Source organism: Mesocricetus auratus, unplaced genomic scaffold (genome assembly GCF_017639785.1).
Source record: "Mesocricetus auratus isolate SY011 unplaced genomic scaffold, BCM_Maur_2.0 Super-Scaffold_6730, whole genome shotgun sequence".
NCBI lineage: Eukaryota > Metazoa > Chordata > Mammalia > Rodentia > Cricetidae > Mesocricetus > Mesocricetus auratus.
In genome coordinates this window covers 66,633,137-66,648,430 of record NW_024429184.1, presented here as the reverse complement: position 1 = coordinate 66,648,430, position 15,294 = coordinate 66,633,137, and the positions used below count along the sequence as shown (strand labels likewise).

The following is a 15,294-nucleotide window of genomic DNA, read 5'->3' as shown; positions in this document are numbered from 1 at the left end:
AACAGTTCAATATGTTCCCCCACTCCCAAGGTACTCTGAAAAAATTATATGACTTCAGTGGTATATGTTATCTCATGCAGTGAAGATAAACACTTATCATAGGGGTAATATCAAGTGAGAATCTGTTTCTTTACTGATATTCCTTTTCCAGTAAATGCTAGGAACTGATATGTCATTGCAGTGAATATGATGGATAGCTTTTACTTTGTTATTCATCTCCAAATCTGTGAAAACATCAATTACTCGGAAGTCACATGACTTGCTATTCTAGAGTTGGTCTGGTTGGTCTGGATTTCTGAGTCTGGGTTAAGACAAGCACTTTCTGGCATCTACCGGTTGTCAGAAAAACAAATGGTGCACTGTGTCTGGGTGGCTTCTGGCCATGGGTAGAGGCAGGTGGCCTCTTGAGCTGCCTGCCAGAAACCTCTGGTGTTGACCAACTCAGGAGAGGAGAGCAGGGTAGAAACATGGCATGTTCAGAAGGGTTAGAGGTCAGCACTGAAGGCCTCTGGCCTCTAGTTAGATTAGACATCACCATCCAGGGCCTTGGTGCTGTTATGTATAAAGCAACAGAGCTGGATGACCTCCAACTTCTCTTCCCTGAGAGTTCCAGCAAGGTTCTAAGTGCTAAAAGAAATGGAAACTGAGAGATCATCATTGATGTGAGCAGAGAGGTTTCAGCTGGGCTTGGGGTGGGGGTGGGAGAGTAAGGATTCTACTCTGTGACATCACAATACACAACATAGACTGGATCTTAGCATCTGAGAAGGAAAAGCAACCAAAGTTCAGTTATTGACAGAGCAGAGGCAGAACACTACTGGAAGGACCCGGAAGGATCAGCCAGCCATGCCTCCAGCGCAGGAACACGTCTCCAGGAAGAACAGTGCGGCACAGAGGCAATAGCCAAGGTATCTACCATTCCTAAGGTGTGGTGGGAATCCAGTGGGGCTCCCAACAGAAGCAGATCTGGGGTATGTCCTCTCTAGAATCATTCAGGAGGCCGAGATGCTACAACACAAAGGCATTTCCTAAGTTCTCAGACACCCTACCACTAGCCTCTCCTCAGTCTCTGGGAAAAGCAGAAGGCACAGGTTCTGCAGTCAGTTCACAGCAACTTTCTGGAGGAATTACCTCAGTTGATGATACTCTTCTGCACGGGTGCCTTTCTTTTTAATGGCTTCTCCCAGAATGACAGGGAAGAATAAAGGTTTTAAACATTTTAATAGAGACAGTTTTTAAACTACAACAAAAATTAATGCAAGGTGGAGAAAGGTGTATTATGGGTTAACAATAGAGATTAACTCCAAAGTCTAGTTTTGAAATTCCAAGGCTCCAAGGGCAAAAGGCCTCCCCGAGGGACAGAGAAAGAGAAAGGCCAAATGGTTAAGAAGCCAAGTCCAGTTCAGGTGGAGCCATCACAGTTGTCCCCACCCACCCCACCCCCATCTAAGGATCTTACAGTGAGAGAGTTGCTGCAGGACATGTGAACAGTCCTGTTTTCTTTACCTTGCCTTGGGGTTTTGGCTTCTAAAGTATTTGTTTCTTCCTGGAGTCCCAGAGAGATTCCAAGTGACAGCAAATAGATGTTCTATTGAGCAGCATGGCAGAACTCAGGAAGAAAGGGAGTTTAGATTTAGCTTCTGCAATGAGGTTGTGAAGTCCCAGCTCTCTCTGGTAAACTGACAGGCAGGTATGCCTAGCAAACGTTTGGGATGTTTCCTCTAAAATTACTCCAAAACTTGTAGTTTGACAATGTTATTTAAAAGCCTCAGGACGGGATAAAAGACTGGGACCTCTCCAAAGATCCCCAGGCGTTAGATGGTGAGTCCTGTTGCCACCACCTGGGTGCCTTGGCATCTGGCCACACATAGACCCCCCCCCCCACACACATATGCAGGGCACACCCCTTCCGCCCAACTCCTCTAAGGATTGGGCAACAAGGCCTCTGTAACCTAAGACCCGCGAAATCTGGAAAGGAACATGATCCGGAGTCGATGGGTGTGGGTGCCACTAGGGACACAAGGGTCTCTCCGGCTGTTTACCCTGTGCCTCCTGGAAATCTTGGGAGGGAAAAGGTATGCTGAAAAACAAGCCCTGGGCAGAGCTGTGAGGCACCCGCTGTGGTACCTACCCCTTGTCCTTTCTGCCTCCCGAGGCATGGCTCTCCTGCACACCTGACCCACAGTCACCCGCCTTGGGTCCAGTCTTACTAGTCTCACCTGCGCCTCTGTTACAAGCTATGTGTTGAGGGAGAAGGCTGTTCCTGGTGGAGAGTTTATGTGAAATAGTGGCTCCAGTGGTAGAGTGTCAGAAGCTAAAGGCTGGCGGCCAGGGATCACAGGACAAACCCTATGTCTGCCCCCCCACACCCTCCGCGCCAGGCAGCTTTCTCCATCCTGACAAGTGAACCCGGGCCGCCATAGGTGGGCTGCCTCACTTCTTCTGCCTGGAGAACGGTGTTAGGAGACAAGTCATGAATACCCTTCCTTTAAATATCCGGAAAGTCACTATGGCCACACCACTGGAGCTCTAACCAAATGGAAGTCATTTATCCCAAGTCTTGTTATTTGTGCTGTTTAGCACTGCTGGGTATCATTTACTGTAAATGACAAGTGCTGTGTTTTATGAACCAATATTGTTCACAAACTAAAGGCAAACTCAGAAAATGAACCTTTAATTGGTTGACTGACTTTTTGCAGAGCTGAGAGTTGAACTCAGGCTTCAAACATTCCAGGCAAGATCACCGAGCTACACCTCACATGCAGCATTCTCTTCCTTTGGGGGATGCTTACATGGAAAGTCATCATTTAAAAGAGGCTGCTTGTTAAACAGGGTTATGTTCCTTCCTGTGATAGGAACTGATGGGGTTTCATTCTCCTAACCAATATGCCATCTCCAATCATATCACATCCTCGCAAGGTCGGTATTTTTACCCTAATCACCTATGGTGATTTCAATCCAATTCATATCTTTTGAAAATGTTATGTGCCTGAGACTGTACCAAGTACAGGGGTGACAGGAAAGTGAAATACTGTTTAAACTGGACTTCTTCAAAGCTCAAAGGTTTAGTTGGCTTGATATGTAACCTGCAAAGAGTTCAAAGGCAAAGAAGGAACTCTAACTATGAAAAATGTGTTTCTGGGACTCAGCATAGAAGAGGCAAAGTGGTCTGGAGTATTTAGCAAGCCTTGAGCCATGGGAGAAATCTTGAGGAAGGTAAACAATATGACTGACTGGTCCATGCTTGGGGAAGAAAAACATTTTCTAATGAAAAAATTGACCCTGGTGAGACTAGTCTCCTTCCCAGTTTTCTCCTGTGCTTTACCAACCCCACAAGCACAGGAGACAGTTCACATCCCTTTTTGGGACATAGAAAACACAGCTCTAGAAATATACAGACACAGGGAAGAATGAAAAGGGACCAAGTAGGTATGTGAGTGTAAGGTGCTGCATTCTATAGCTAGGTCTAGGTCTAAACTAAATCTTGCATGCTGACTCCAGAGCAAATACCCTAGTACACTCCACATCTAACTCATTGTCTTCTGTCAACCTTGGAGATCCCCATCTCAACCAGTGACTATACTGGATGCTCTAGTGGATATCTGGAATATTCTTGGACACCTAGTCGGTCTGTCTCTCTGCCTTCATCCATCCTGCTCATAAGCTCACAGGTCCTCAAATTGATCATTTACAGCAATGTCTACCTCCTGCTGCCTGGTCAAGTTCTTACCATCCTTTCCTAAGCTGGTTCATCTCCCTCCTGCACTTCTCCAAATGCATTGGACACTCCTTTCTAAAACAGAGAGACTGTCGCTCCTTGGTTTAAAAATAGATGTTTGCAAAACAAGGGCTCCATTTGCTTGACTTTTGAGGCTCTTCGCCTTCCAGCTTTGTTCAGCCACCATTCCCTCATTTCTTTTCCTCATCCCCCATAAGCCAAATGGATCTGGCTACTTTCAACTTCCTGCCAACCCAGCACTTCCTCATCTCTGTGGGCTGAAGGGATGGTTAATTGGTTATGAGCGCATGTTGGTTCACAAAAACCCTTAACTCCAGTTCCAGGGGAAGCAACGTCCTCTTCTGAACTCCATGGGCACACACACAAAATATGTCAGGGGACATGATAACATGGATCAGGAAAAGCCTTCAGGGCCTCAGTCCTAGACAAACAGCTACAGGCAATTGGAGCATGCGAAGAGCAGAAGAAGTATTCTTCTCCAAGAAGAGTCCCATTTGGTTATCCAGTACAGGTGGTCAGTCTGAAATACACAAACAGATAACTTTATATGGACTGAGCAGTTCATCTGAGCAGGTTACTTTGATGCATATAGGAAGGTAGGTAGGTCTGTGTGTGTGTGTGTGTGTGTGTGTGTGTGTGTGTGTGTGTGTGTGTAAGAAATAGAAGCCATGAATTTGAGAGAACAAGGGAAGGTACATGGAAGGGCTTGGAAGAAGGAAAAAAAGAGGGGAAAATTATAAAGTCATAATTTCAAAAAATAAAAATATAAAAAACAAGAAAAATACATTATAAAACATATTGACAGCAGTCAAAAGGGATTATTTTGTAGACAACAAAGTGGCATATTCTGGAATGAAGGCACCAAGCCATCTGTACTAAGTAGGGCTGTGGGCTCTGCATGCCAGGACTCTAAGTGACTTGCCTGTTTCTCTTAGGACTGGGTGTATGCCAGGACTCCCACAGTAACAGCTGTACTGGGCTCCTTATTGTTCTGAGTATGTTTGCAGAAAAGTTGTGCTCTGTCTGTCGGTTGGTTGGTTGGTTGGTTCTCTGTATAGCTCTAATTGTTCTGGAACTCACTCTGTAGACCAGGCTGGCCTCAAACTCACAGAGATCTGCCTGCCTCTGCCTTCCCAGTGCTAGGATTAAAGGTGTTCACCACCACCCGGCATGCTCTGTGGTTCTTGAGCCAAGCACAGTTCTATGGGGTGTATGTCCATCTTTGGGGTATCATGCATATCTCTCTTAGGATCCTCCTTGTTTCCCAGACTCTCTGGCAGTGGTATTATATGCTGACACTCCCCTGATGCATCTCTAAAAATCAATATTTGAGTGAGTACATACCATGTTTGTCTTTTTGTGATTGAGTTACCTCACTCAGGATGGTTTCTTCTAATGCCATCCATTTGCCTGCAAATTTCAAGTTTCCATTGTTTTTTTCCCCGTTGGATAGTACTCCATTCTGTAAATGTACCACATTTTCTTTACCCATTCTTCAGTTGAGGGGCATCTAGGTTGCTTCCAGGTTCTGGCTATTACAAATAATGCTGCTATGAACATAGTGGAACAGACATCTTTGTTGTATGAGTGTGCATCTTTTGGGTATATGTCTAAGAGTGGAATTACTGGATCTTCTGGTAGACTGATTTCCATTTTCCTGAGGATTCTCTATACTGATTTCCAAAATGGGTGTATGAGTTGACATTCCTACCAGCAGTGGAGGAGTATTCCCCTTTCTCCATATCCTCTTCAGCATAAACTGTCATTGGTGTTTTTGACAGGAGTAAGATGGTATCTTAGAGTTTTTATTTGCATTTCCTTAATGGTTAAGGGTGTTAAGCACTTTCTTAAGTGTCTATTAGCCATGTTAGACTCCTCTATTGAGAATTCTCTATTTAGTTCTGTACCCACTTTTTGATTGTATCCTTTGGCGTTTTGGAGACTTGCTTCTTTGTAAATTTTGAAGATCAGCCCTCTGTCAGATGTGGGGTTAGTCAATATCTTTTCCCATTCTGTGGGCTTCCTTTTTGTCTTGTTGACTGTGTCCTTTGCCTTACAGAAGCTTCTCAGTTTCAGGAGGTCCTATTTATTAATTGTCGGTCTCAGTGTCTGTGGTACGAGTGTTCAGGAAGCTGTCTCCTGTACCAATTCATGCAAGTATATGTCCCACTTTCTCTTCTAAGAGGTTCAGTGTGGCTGTATTTATATTGAGGCTTTGATCCATTTGGGCTTAAGTTTTGTGCATGGCGATAGACATGGATCTATCTGCAGTCTTCTACATGCCAGCATCCAGTTATGCTAGCACCATTTGTTGAAGATACTTTCTTTTTTCCATTGTATAATTTTAGCTTCTTTATCAAAAATCAGGTGTTCGTACATGTGTGGGTTAGTATCAGGAAGTTCAATTTGATTCCATTGGTCTACCTGTCTATTTTTATGCCAATACCAAACTGTTTTCAGGACAATAGCTCTATAATAGAGCTTGAAGTCAGGGATGGTGATGCCCCCAGATGTTGCTTTGTTGAGCAGGGTTTTCTCAGCTGTTCTGGGTCTTTTGTTTTTCCATATAAAGTTGAGAATTGTTCTTTCAAGATCTGTGACGAATTCTGCTGGGATTTTGATGGGGATTGCATTGAATCTGTAAATTGCTTTTGGCAAGATTGACATTTTTACTATGTTGATCCTGCCTATTGAAGAGCATGAGAGATCATTCCATCTTCTGGTATTTTCTTTAATTTCTTTCTTTAAAGACTCAAAGTTCTTGTGATACAGGTCTTTCACTTGTTTGGTAGTGTTACCCCAAGGTATTTTATGTTGTTTGTGGCAATTGTTATCCCTGTAGATATCAGCTCTGATGAAGTGAGGGAACCCTCCCAGACTCACCCAATGTGGGGCCACATCTAGGACAGCATGTGTGGAAAAGCCAGTGTTGGAGATCAGTATCGTGTACAACAATATAGGTGCACAGCAAAGAAAGACATATTAGAAGTAAAATGGGTACAGAAGAGTACACATTTTACGGATAGGAGCAGAGCTCCCTGGTCTTCATGCTTCATTGAAAGGCCCAGGAAAGAGCTCAGACTCCTATCTACCTGAAATTTTGATGGGTGACTCATTTGGGTCCCCTATTCCTAGTAGAAGTAGCTTTAGCTCCTGTCATGAAAAACCCTAAACCAATTTAAATGTCATTTTCTGAAGGTCTTTGAAAGGTTTGAAAAATATCTATCTCCCTCAAATATATCTCTGTATATCTAGAAAACCCAACTAACCTAAATATAAGTTTTGACTATTATAGGTAACTACCTATAATCTATATTTAATTATATATTACATTTTAAATGAGTTATAAAAACACAATACCTAAACAAGAGGATATATATCACAAAATTGATCTTAAATTTGTATCAATAAATGAAAATCCATTCCAATACAAAGTATTCATTTCTATACCATAATCTCCCTTTTACCTTTAAAGAGATTGGTTGTGATCACTAACCATTTGTAAGTAATCCCATTTAAATGAAAACAAAAATTTATAAACAATATTTGGAAATTTGGGCGTTGTTGATTCCAAACTGCTTCCTGCTGGTTGAGGGCACTGTCTATACCATGGGGATCATGAGAAAACACAGAAACCTGGCTAAGTCCTTGTTTTTGTAGATTTTATCATCCCAGCTGTTTCAGACGCTGGACTACCTGGGACACTGCTTCAGGAGGTCTTGCTTCATCAAACCATAGAAGCCTGGAAGGAATCCACAGCCTTTCATTTTCTGTGAAAACACAAATAAAATCCCTTTTCCAAAGTAACATATCCTTATCCTTAAATTTTGAAGTCAAGGCATTTTCAAAATATGTAAGTAGGATTAATTCAGCAGCATTTATAACCCAGTGTATTTTAGCAGCTGTTGTTCCTTCTTTGGCAACTGAACGACAATACGGTAGCACACAGTATCCAGACTCTCTGTGTATTTCCATCTTTATGCAACTTTTTATCTATTTATTATTATTACTCTATTTCTTTTACTTTCATTTACTTATTTTTTCTCTGATACAGGGTTTCTCTATGGAAATCTGTCTGCCTCTGCCTCTGGAGCGCAAAAATTAAAGGCTTGTATCACCACACCCAGGCATTATCCTGTTTCTTTTTCTCTTTTAAGCCTATGTATATTTTTAAACACTATAAACCTTTCAGAGGTTTTACTCCATCTGAATATGACTTTACTGTAAATCTTTATGTTTTTCTGGCCACATGTCTGTTATCTGCTAGACAACATTGTTAAAATCAAAGCAGCAGCTGTTTTATCCACTGGCTTTCCAACATGACTGGTGTATAAGTTTACTGCCAGCCCTGGGAGCTATGCTCACTGCCTTAGTCTATGCCGACATCAAGCAAATGCTGCTGGCTTGGAGATGTAGTCACTGCCACTGCCAGTACACACCATTCTTGTTTGGTCATGGGGCCTCTTAAAAGAGCCCTGTGGTTTTTTGTTTGTTTTGATTTTTGGTTTTTTGGGTTTTTTGTCACTTATGCTGAGTCAGGAAGACTTCCTAAAGCATGCCCCGTGAGTCTCTGTTTGTCTCTAGCAAAACAGAGTGAGGGCTGAAGAGATGGCTCAAAGGTTAAGAGCACTGGCTGTTCTTCCAGAGGTTCTGAGTTCAATTCCCAGCAACCACGTGGTGGTTCACAACCATCTGTAATGAGATCTGGTGCTCTCTTCTGGTGTGCAAGCATACATGCAGGCGGAACACTGCATATATAACAAATAAATCTTTAAAAAACAGAGCTCACCTGAGAAAAATGCTGCTGCCAAGAAGCTGTGTTTACCTCTGTTCTTTTGATTGTAAAATCCCTTTTAAAGCTTTTGTCAAGTTTTAAGTGGAAGTTCGTAATACCCACGTTGTTGGCACCATGTTGTTGAGTGGTTATTTCATAAGCAGCTGTGGGTATCTTGTGGGCAGGTGAGAAACCAGTCGAGTGGGACAGGACTAGACAGAGAAAAACTTCCGCCTACAGGAAAGTGGTTGAGAAAGAAAGGCCCAGCTGGCAGACTTGCGATCAGAAGTGTCAGTGAGTGATACACGCAGCATCATGTTTATTAGAGCGTTGGCTGGCAAGGCAGGCCAGTGGGCATGGAGTGAGGTTGGAGCTTAAGGGACCAGAGTTGATAAGGGAAAGTAAGGAGGAGGATGGTGATGACTGGGAGGGACACATGGGCACGGAGGCCTCCAGCCTGGCGAATGGGATGGAGAGAGTGAACTGTACGGCAAGGTTAACTCAGGAGATGAAAGACCAGACCTGAGCCTGACTGCACCAGGATGAGAGTCTGTCGGTAGTAGCGTTACCAAGGGTCAGGGCAAGGCGTCCGGAAGAGCCAGAGGGGAAGGGTAGGGATGCCCAGAAAGCATAATGGCCAGGATACACAATCAGATCTAAAATTTTATATGAATAACATATAAAGTAATCAGTACACATAGAGTTACCATTCTGGGTGCAGGAGAGACACTAAGGATGTGGAAAACGGGTGAGAATGAGGAATATTTGAAGTTGGAAACTGCTGCTTACAGTTGCTCTTTTTGGACACTAGAGGGCAACACAGTCACATAGAATGCAGGTCAACTTTGCATCAGGACTGAACTGAGTGTTATTTGAATGTCTTGCTTGAGGTTTTAAGAAAGCTACAAAGAAGGCCTGTTGACAGACATTCATACACAGAGGCTTCAGGCGCCTGGGGCAGAGATGAGACTAGATAAATATTGGCAGGCAGCCATGACTGGTGATCAAGAACTACAGCCACAGGCTGTTTGCATTTCAGGGAGTTCTGACCATTGCTTTGAAATTTCTCTTTCAGAGCTCAAGTGAGACGACCTGCCTACAGGTCAGCTGCCATTCCTCCCATGAGCAGGTTGGAATGCATTGCTGCAAAGATCCACTGGGGACACCAGAGATTTATGGAGGCCCTGATGTACTTAGCACAGTGGGCTAAGCACTAAGTACTAAGACTGACAGAGAACAGCCTCCCAGGCTAGGGACCATTGACATGGGGAGGAAGACCTGTACCAAAAGAAGGGACACACTTTATCACTTAAAGTTCTCTTGTCCAGCTTTTTTTTTTTCCTCGCTTTCTAAATGTATTCATTTTTACTTTTTTAAATTAGGAAAAATCTTGTTTTACATGTCAATCCCAGTTCCTTCTCCCTCCCCTCCTCCCCTGCTCCCTATCAGCTCCCTGTCCCATCCCTTTTCTGCTCCCCAAGGAGGGTGAGGCCTTCCATGGGGGATCTTCAAAGTCTGTCACATCATTTGGAGCAGGACCTAGGCTGAGACGGTATCCCTCTAAGTGTAATGGGCTCCCAAAGTCCAATTGTACACTAAGAATAAACACTGATCCACTGACAGAGGCCCCATAGACTGCCCAGTCCTAACTGACACCCACGATCAGGGAGTCTGAGTCTGTTCTATGCTGGTTTCCCAACTGTCAGTCTTGAATCCATGAGCTCCCCCTTGTTCAGGTCAGCTGTTTCTGTGGGCTTCCCCAGCCTGGTCTTGACCCCTTTGCTCATCACTTCTCCCTCTCTGCAATTGGATTCCAGGAGTTCAGCTCAGTGTTTAGCTGTGGGTGTCTGCCTCTGCTTCCATCAACTACTGGATGAAGGCTCTAGGATGGCATATAAGGTAGTCATCAATCTCATTATCGAGGAAGTGCATTTAAAGTAGCCTCTCCACTATTGCTTAGATTGTTAGTTGGGGCCATCCTTGTAGATCTCTGGACATTTCCCTTGTGCCAGATTTCTCTTTAGAACTATAATGACTCCCTCTCTTATGGTATCTCTTTTCTCTCTCTCCTCTATTCTTCCCCTGACTCAGTCTTCCTGCTCCCTCCTGTCCTCCTCTCCCACCCTCTTCACCCTTTCTCTTTCTCCCAACTCCCTCTCCCATCCCTCCATGCTCCCAATATGCTCAGAAGATCAGCTTCTTTAAATTTAATGAGAATATAGAAATGCAGTTTGTCAGTTGAACATCACAATTCCTTTCCCAGGTTTAGCCTATCGTGATTGTGGCCTTAGGAGAGATCACGTGGCCACAACTAGCCAGATAGCTTTCTTACACGGACATGATGTGCTAAGATGTCTGTGGCTGTGAAAGCATTAAGAAAATTACCAAGTGTGGCGCCTGTGTGGTTCGCCTTCAGCATTTCCTTCTCTTTGCAGATCTTTCAAGCCATCACCATGAATACCGTATCTCAGTTTCTATGCGCGTCTCCCTTTGTAGGCTGCTTGACCATGTTCAGACGACAATTTGCAAAACAATCTCTATACCAAAACCTTTTAAAGACACTTTTGCTCTGAGCAGTTGGCTAACATGAGTCACTTGAGCTAGCCTGAACAGGGGACAGGGAGTGGCTCTGGAGTCACCGGTCAAGGTTCTGTTTACAGACACTCTGTCAAAGACGGATACCTGTTGGGCTCAAACCTCCTTCGTTTCTTACAGCAGTTTCTTGTGATAAGTAAGCAACAAGGCGCTTAGGCTTCACACATGGGAAATACATATGCATTTCCTAGCAGGTGGGAAGACCCCATCAATATTTTCTCAGCAACACAGTTCTCAGACTAGAGATTTACTTAAGTAAATGGATTTCGTCCCTGACACTAGACTGTAAAGTGTCCATCATTAGTACTTCCATGTTTAAAGACATCACTTCTAACCTTCAGCGCATTCATCACCCACCCTGGTCACAGGTTGGTGAGAAAGGAAACAGCATGTCCCACCCCCCTCCAATGACAAGCTCCTGAGGAAAATCTCTGCAGCCTGTTAGCCCTTTGTCTCAGAACCAGCCAACCTGTTTTCAAAGCCAAGATCCACTATCTCCCACCTGGGAAACCTGGGTAATTTTCTTAACTGCTCCCATCTTATAGTTTTCTCTTATAAAACCGTAATGTAAAATGCCCCCAACGAATGCTTTCTTTTAAAAAGTAGCACAGGCATGCTTTATTCAGGGAAACTGAGTATGGAGCTCCACTCTAAGTTCAATATGAGCTGGTCAAGATTTACAGGTCAGGGGAAAGTCTGGATCACTGGATGGATGGACAGTTACTAGAAAGGAAACATCAGGGATTGGAAGGAGATTGGCGCGGTAGACCTTAGTGTTCTAATTGAATGTAGCTCGGCGTACCACGTATGAGGAATGGGGAATTTGATAAGATGTTGCGGGCTCAGGCACTGAGGTGGGAGAGTCTCTTTTAAGCTTAGGGGCTGGCAAGATGGCTCAGTGAGCAAAGATACTGCTGCCAAGCCTCACAACTGGAGCCCAGTCACTGGAACCCCCACATGGTGGAGAGAGAAAACCTACTCCCAAAATTGTCCTTGGATCCCCACATTCACACCATGGCACATGAATGCCCACACACACAAAGAAAACAAATGTAATAAAAAATAATAATAGACTGAGTTCTAATGACTCATCCTAAAGCTGTGTCGTGCAGGCCAGACACAGAGACACACTAGGCTGGAGTTGTAGCGGGAAAACCTTCAGTCAAAGTCTTTGTCAATATGGTCATGAACACTGTTTAAACAACACTGAGTTTTAAGAATAAGAAATTCTCTTTTTTAAAACCACTTGGTATGTTTTTAGGACTCAAGTTAACCAGTCTTGTGAGTGTCAGCTACTCCCATCTCCAGCACTGACCTGACCACCATCATCATGGCGACCATCTTTGAATCACCACAGCAGTGGGTAGAGTGCCTCACATGACAACAGGAAGCAGTTTCCACTTGTTGTAAAAGTCATTCAACTAGGTGATGATTATAGACTTGGGATGAAATCTGCCAGGATTGCATGTTCGAACTCTTAGAGCACTTCCAGTGTTCTAGGTTCTGATTTAGGAAGGGAAGACAATAACCCCCCCCAATTCCTCCTGCTGCTACTTCTCTCCTCTGCTTCCCCTCCTGTCTCTCCTCTTTCTACTCCCTCTCTTATTTTGAGTCAGGGTCTCTACATAGCTCTAGAACCCTAGAACTCACTATTTAGAACAGGCTGGTCTTGACCTCACAGGTTGGTCTACCTGCCTTTGTTTCCTGAGTGCTGGGATTAAAGGTGTGTATCACCACAGCCGACACTGTTATTACTTTTGAAAATTTTTTCATACAACAAATTCTGATCACAGTTTGCCCTCTCCCAACTTCTCCCAGATCTTCCCCTCCTCCTCACTCACCATGCTGCATGCTTCTCTCTCTTCAGAAAACAAACAACAAAAAACTAAAGTTAAAAGACATAAGAAACACACACACACACACACACACACACACATACACACACCTTCTTAATCAGTCCAAACTAACCCCAGAAAGCAATGGGATATAAAAGTCCATACTGTAATTACTGACATTTTGTAATCGACAGTTTACAATAGTCTTGGGAGGTATTAAAGAGCCCGTTGCTATTCTCTTTTACAGAAGAGATACTTAAAGAGAGTGAGTGACTTGCTAGGAACCTAAGAAAATGAGGATATTATTTTTCAGATACTGGAGCTTGGGCTAAATTCTCTGAAACCAAACTTGACTTTGTGTCTAATCACGTGGATGTCGTTATCTTCGGCAAATGTTTCCTTAGGAAACCTGAGCCGTGGAAACGTCTTCCAGAGGGCGCCCGGGTGGCAGGTGTCTTCCCCATTTCCACTTGACAAAAGAGCTCTCCCGCTCTGCTCTCTCATGTGGGGGTCAACAGCAGCTCTCAGTTGGGTGTCTCCCTAGGAACGCTTGGGGAGCTCTAAAGCCGGAAGCCCAGTCACACGGCAGGACCTTGCTTTGGGTTGCGTTGTGTTGCTCTAGGCTGCACAGTGCCTTTAGGATGGCTGCCAGTCATTCGTCAGCATCCTGATCTACTTCTTCCTCATTGGTCGTCTAAGGTTCCATACTTTCTACAAATTTGTAGATTTGGCCAAATTAAAATCTCAGCGCTCCCCACCCCCTGCAACTTTAAAATTATATAAAAAGTAGTTTTCAAGATCTCCAGGTGGGAAACAATGGGCCTCAGCTTTGAAATCAGGTTGGTGGGCTCTGTAGACAGTTATCAAAAGGTATTTTTTAAAAACTTATAAAATAACAAAACATGCTGGGAATTAATCTGTTTGCTTTCTATGATGTATAGAACTCGATTCTACAGAGCTGCTGGGGTCATTGTGCAGTTGTGGCTGAGACACTGCTGTAGTGGCATCTTCATTTTACAGAACCAAAGAAACAAACCTTTATTTTCCTTTCCACCTTCATTTAACACAATGGATTCTGACCAGATCTCTTTGAAACTTGCAAGCGATAGTGTGAGATTGGATATATAGCCCAGTGACAAGGCATTTACCTGGCGTATTTGAGGTCCATCACCAGCATTGTAAACAAAACCCCAAACCCAAGCCAACTAAACAGCCACAACAACAAAGAAAACAACAGTTGTGGCCTGAGTTCTATAAATAATAGTAATGATGAGGATGATGATGATGATGATGATAGTGATGATGACTAATACCTAAACAGCTGTTGATAGTCAGACTTGCCATCTCTGTGTCAACATATTTGACAAAGGACTTACAGAGAGAAAGGTTTGATTGTCTCATGGTCTTGGGGGTTTCTGCCCGTGGTTTTCCTGTCCGTGGTTTTCTGACTCCATGTACTTTGACAGGACATTGTGGAAGAGTGGTATGTGGAGGAGGAGGCTGCCTACCTCATGGTGGACAGGAAACAGACACGGGAAGGGACTGGGGACCACATGTGACCTTCAAAGCCACACCTCCAGTGACCTGCTCCTCCTAGCTAAGTCACCTCTCAAAATAACATAACCGCCTGGAGACAAGGGTTCAATACATGGGACTGTGGGTGACGTTTCAGATTCACAACACATGAGTGATGTCTACAGGGGATACAAACTGTACCGGGGCATCAAGGTTGCCTTTATTCATGCTGTTAGGAAGCCTTGTATGAAGATGTTTGTTAGCGCTGTGTGTCCCTGTGCATCCCTTGTTTAGCAAGAGCGCTATGTGAGCCCTCTTAGATAGGAAATTTAAATGAAAGACCATGTACCCATAGCCAAGCATTCAAGGACTGTCTGATGGGTGCCATTGCAGATTCTGTGCTAATGTATTATTTCTTCAGATAATCCTAACCATGTGTTTTCATGAGAATGACATAGAAAAGGTTCTGATGAGCCTCTAAGGGACTAGGGAAACTCCTTCATAGAATACAAGATGGGGGAAATTAGTGTATCTCAGAAATATTAAGCTACACAAAATAGGGATGTCCTATGATTTTTCCCTCTTTTTTTTTAAATTTAAATTAGAAACAAGTTTGCTTCACTTGTCAATCCCAGCTCCCTCTCCCTTCCTCTCCCGCCACCCTTTTAGCCCTCCCCCTAGCCCCTCCCCCAATCCTCACTCTACTCTCCAAGGAGGGTGAGGCACTTCATGGGGTATCTCGAAAGTTTGTCATATGATCTGGGGCAGGGTCTAGGTCCTCCCCCATGTGTCCAGGTGGAGACAGCATCCCTCCATGTGGAATGGGCTCCCAAAGT

The 15,294-nt window shown here is 43.9% G+C and overlaps 1 protein-coding gene across 2 annotated transcripts in view; it reads left to right on the top strand.

Moving 5' to 3' along the window:
- Positions 1–771: 771 nt before the first annotated feature.
- The window catches only part of Dnajc5b (DnaJ heat shock protein family (Hsp40) member C5 beta), a 73,006-nt gene continuing 58,483 nt past the window's right edge, over positions 772–15,294 (top strand). The window contains exon 1 of one of the 2 annotated variants that reach the window (XM_040741462.1): positions 772–908. The gene's annotated coding sequence lies outside the window, so the exon portion shown is untranslated. The remainder of the gene's footprint in view (positions 909–15,294) is intronic. The other variant, XM_013110937.3, reaches the window with a different exon arrangement.